Here is a 5,109-nt window from a genome sequence, read left to right on the forward strand (position 1 = left end):
TCAATTCCCTCCCCTGAACTGCCCCTCCCCTGGTAACCACCATTCTACTCTCTAGTTCTACTAGATCAACTTTTTCAGATTTCACATATGAGTGAGATAATGGGGTATTTGTCTTTCTGTGTCTGGCTTATTTCACTTAACTTATCCTCCAGATTCATCCAGGTTGTCGTGAATAGCAGGACTTCCTTCTTTTTAAGGCTGAATAAAATTCTGTTGTGTATATATACCACGTTTTCTTTTTTTTTTTTTTAAAGATGACCGGTAAGGGGATCTTAACCCTTGACTTGGTGTTGTCAGCACCACGCTCAGCCAGTGAGCTAACCGGCCCTCCCTATATAGGATCCGAACCCGTGGCCTTGGTGTTATCAGCACCGCACTCTCCCGAGTGAGCCACAGGCCGGCCTATATACCACGTTTTCTTTACCCATTCATTCACTGATGAACACTTAGGTTGATTCCATATCTTGGCTATTGTGAATAATGCTGCAGCGAATGTGGGAGTGCAGATATGAGGGTACTTCAAAAAGTTTGCGAAAAGATTTGTAATATCTTTTAATTCTATTTTTCCACAAACTTTTTGTAGTGCCCTTGTATCTCTTTGACATACTGATTTTATTTTCTTTGGATATATAGCCAGTACTGAGATTGCTGGATCGTATGGTAGTTCTATTTTTAATTTTTTGAGGAGTCTTCATACTGTTTTCTGTAATGGCTCTGCTAACCTACATTCCCACTAACAGTGTGCAAGTGTTCTCTTTTCTCCACATTTTCATCAACACTTATCCTTTTTGTTTTTTGGCAGTTGGCCAATTTTTTGTCTTTTTCATAATAGCCATTCTAATAGGTGTAAAGTGATGTCTCATTGTGGTTTTAATTTGCAATTATACATTTTTTGGCCTGCAGAGCACTTGAACTTCATAGTTTGACCTAGAAACTAATACTTGCACTTTGAAATCTTAAAATACTAATAGATTGGCATCTTAAAAATAAGTGCCTACTTTGGTCTTTTATTAGATAAATTCCTGTAGTGGATTGAATTATGTCCCCCCAAAACTTACTGATGCTTGAATTGTGTCCCCCAAGTTTTATGTATTAGAAACTTGGTCCCCACTGTGACTGTTGAGGGTGGGAAATCCTATTATGGTAATTGAAAGATAGGGCCTTGAAGAGGTGATTAGATTGTAGGACCATGCAATAGTGAATGGGTTAATAATGGTCGTCAGGGGTGTGGTTCTGAGGGCTTTAAAAGAATGAACGATGAGGTTGGTCTCTCTCTCTCTCTGCTCCATCATTTTCACAATGTGCCATCACTGTTGTACTTGCCATCACTGTTGTCACCACTAAGACCTTCACCAGCTGTGTTCCCTGGACTTTGGACTTCTCAACCTCAGAAACTTTTGTGAGCAATAGGACCGTCCCGTGGCTCACTCGGGAGAGTGCAGTGCTGATAACACCAAGGCCATGGGTTCGGATCCCATATAAGGATGGCCGGTTAGCTCACTTGGGAGAGCGTGTGGCTGACAACACCAAGTCAAGGGTTGAGATCCCCTTACCGGTCATCTTTTTAAAAAATAAATAAATAATAGAAACTGTGAGCAATAAATTTTGTTTTCTTTATAAAATACCCAGTTCTGTGTCTTTTGTTATAAATAACAGAAACAGACTAATACAATCCCTTTCACATGGAACTAAGAGACAAAGAAAGTCTATTTTGCCTGTGGATGTTGCTTTTCCATGGCTGGAAGTGACTTTTGAATATAATTATTTTTGAGTGATATTGGTGCATACTGTAAACATTTCAGAGTGCCATCCTAAAACCCTAGACACACAAGTTTATAGCTTTAAAAATCCTAGTTATCTTTTTCCCCTCCCCACATTTTTGGTCATTCTGAGACTATTTTACATGATAAATCACAGGCACAGCAAGCATGCTTTCCTTCTAATAGGCACTGCAATGTTCTTGGGACAACAATTTCCCTCTTTATTCCTCAGCTAGCTACTAAACTTGAAAGATATGGGCTTTACTCACATAGGTCAGGGATTTCTTTGTTGCACTCTCTTTGCCCTCACACAGATTTGCCACCTCTCTCCCCTGGGTGATGGAGACACAAAGGATTACTCAAAGCCCATTTCCTCTGAGCAGTGAGACACTCCAAAGGGTTTAACTTCCAAGAACCCTCAAGAGAGAGGCATTCCTCCTTTGGGAAATTAACACTGAACTGGGGTTCTATCTCAGTATTTATTCTCCAGTCCAGAAAGTTACAGAAAAGGAACATAGGTGTGGTTATGGCTAAGTATAGTTTAACAATAGAAGCTGGTAATATCAGTGAAATAACAAAGTGACATTTCATAATGCAATTTGCAAAAGGTTAAGTCAATCCACCAACACAAGCTTGTTCTTAGCAAATACTGTGTTTTCCTACAGCAGTTTCCTCAGTATTTTTACATAACAATAAAGCATTGTTCTTAACATATTAATCAGTAGGTTAACCTGCTCTCAAGGACAGAAGAGCCAGCAACTTTGCTGTGTTACAATTCTATATCCTCAACAGAGACTTTAGTCTAGGGAAAGTTTCCTGTCTTTTGCAAGGTTAACATTTCTATGTGTAATTTTAAAAGTTAGACTAAACCTGAAACTACAGGGCTTTGGAAACTAGGCCCTGTGAAATACATTTGCTTTATAAATGTTAATATACTCCACATTTCTTAGAGATTCACATCAGGGCCTGAGGTCTGTAACTGCCACTTTCTTAATGCAGTAACCATACTGTTGTTTGCAGGCCCTAAGGCTGATGTTGGGTGTAATTAAATGGGTAAGTGAACATCAGCCAGTGCACAAGAGCATCCTCCCTGAGGGCTCTGTGGTATACAAAGTGCTTTGATGTGGTTGGGAGAATGGGACACACCATGGGCCACTTCTGCTCCCTAACACAGAGTAAATATCTTCCAGTGACATAGTCAAATGGAAAGGAACTATAGTTATTGTGCAGATGAAGCAGATTTTTGCCTAGTGACCTGCTGTAAAATGTAATCAGAGCTTTCCTTTAATGGATTAGAAATCCAAACCAATTAGAAAACTGTTTGACCCAAAGTTTAGTTCAGTTCAGACTATGAGAGAGGCTATTGTCTTTAATGTACTTCACCTCTCCCCTGAAACAAGCCCTGATGATTTTGAAAAGGTTAAAATTACGTCCATGCAGCAAAATTATAAATGGCCTGCTTTAAGAGGAGTAGGCATCAAAATGATATCCTGAATCTTCACCCTTAGCAAGACAAAATAGTGGACATTGGAGAAGAATGGCTGCTATATTTTCAGGCAAAAGATCTGGAGAAGCGGGGAAAGAGAAACTTTAATAAATTGATATTTATTAAAATCATAATGGGAGGAGTTTTAGGTGTTTTTCAGTGCCTTATTCAGAAGGACAGCACGAATCCTTGTATGTTCATGCCCAGAGGAAAGGAGTCTCTGCTTCCCAGCAGGAGATACATGGATATTATGGGACCATCCATGAATTCAAACTGAAGGGCCTAGAAAATCAAGCTGAAATTCAGTGTGCATGAACAACAGGGATAACAGCTCCATGGTCTTTTCTTCAAATGTATGATAAGGCTGGAAAGGAATTAATTTTGAAATAAACAGAGGTAGAACAAATAAACCAAAATATTGCTTTCTTTAGCTGAATTGTCGCCACCTCATCTAGTTCCACGAAATTCCTGAGCAGACTGACAAGAAAAACCAATGTGTTGCTTCAAGAGTGCATGGACCAGCGTGGCTGGAGCAGAGTGAGTGAGGAAGGAATTCTAGGAAATGAGGTCAGAAAGGCAACACAGAGGGCTGGCTGGTTAGCTTAATTGGTTAGAGCATGGTGCTGATAACACCAACGTTCAGGGTTCAAATCCCTGTACTGGCCAACCACCAAAAATAAATAAATAAAGACCCCACCCCCCAAAAAAAGGTAACAGGGAGCATGACTTTCTATGAAACACAGAAAACACTTAGCTAGTGCCTGAGACATGCTCCCTAAATGGTAACTGTAATAGCTGCATTTGGGACTGTGAACTCCTAATAGAGAGCAAAGTCCTCAGAGCAAGAATCATCCTGTTCACTTTTGTATTTCTAGCACCTATGTAGTGCCCAGAACAAAGAAAGTACTGAATGAATGATGAATAAATTATTTACTCTAATTACACTCATGAGAGCATTATGTGAGGTCAGAACATGAAGTTATTAATTTATAACATGTGATACACCTCTCTAATGTACTAATTATGTCAGTTGGCTATTGGGGCACTTCCTACCAGATATCAAGGTAGTTAGGTAGCCCAATTAATCAAAAGAAAACTGCTTAATAAGCGTGGAATAAGGTCAAAGAAAGCTGGATGGTCTTAAGGGATGTTACTTGCAATCCTGACTTCTTAGCCCTGCAATTTTTTATATCACAAGACATACCAGGTTAATAAATTGGGTCAAAGCAGGAACTAGAGCAAACACACAGAAGGGCCTGTTGGTTGTCTGGTATCCAAGACTCATCCCTCTCCGGATCCTGCAGTTCCTGGCTAACAGATTCCAGGGGGCCTTCTTGCTTCAGAGAAGGCTGGGTGGTGCCTCAGTCCCAGGGAGTGAATCACAACTGATCTGATCCAAGCACAGTAATCCTATTCCCCTTGAAAGGAATTATTTAGGCAAAAGCATTTGACACAATTTGGACTGAGACACATGGAGACAACTTGGGGGCTTCTGGGAAAGTTTTCTTTACTCTTAAACAGATTTGCATGAGAAACCCTTTTCTGATTAATACAGCTGTGTGTGGAAGTAAACTTTGGAGCTGATATAGCTGTCTCGCTTCCAGGCAAGGACAAATCCAAGGTTAAAAGACAATATGATGCAGGGGTTTTTTTGGTGGCTGGCCAGTACAGGGATCTGAACCCATCATGACCTTGGTGTTATAAGGCTGTGCTCTAACAAGCTGAGCTAACCAGCCAGTCCCAAAGTCAATGTGCTGAGAGTGGCAAGTCAGAAAGATGGAAAGAGCCTAGGTCCTAATTCACATTATCAACCTGTTAATTAATCAGCCCCGGAAATATCCTCTCAGTGTTACATGAGATGAT

General features: G+C 40.2%; 1 non-coding gene across 1 annotated transcript; it reads left to right on the top strand.

Annotated features, from left to right (window-relative positions):
- The first annotated feature begins 3,837 nt into the window (after positions 1-3,837).
- On the top strand, positions 3,838-3,912 carry TRNAI-GAU. The gene has a single exon. It is a non-coding gene; the product is annotated as a tRNA-Ile (tRNA).
- Positions 3,913-5,109: the final 1,197 nt, after the last annotated feature.

This window comes from Galeopterus variegatus, unplaced genomic scaffold, assembly GCF_000696425.1.
Source record: "Galeopterus variegatus unplaced genomic scaffold, G_variegatus-3.0.2 Scaffold5527, whole genome shotgun sequence".
NCBI lineage: Eukaryota > Metazoa > Chordata > Mammalia > Dermoptera > Cynocephalidae > Galeopterus > Galeopterus variegatus.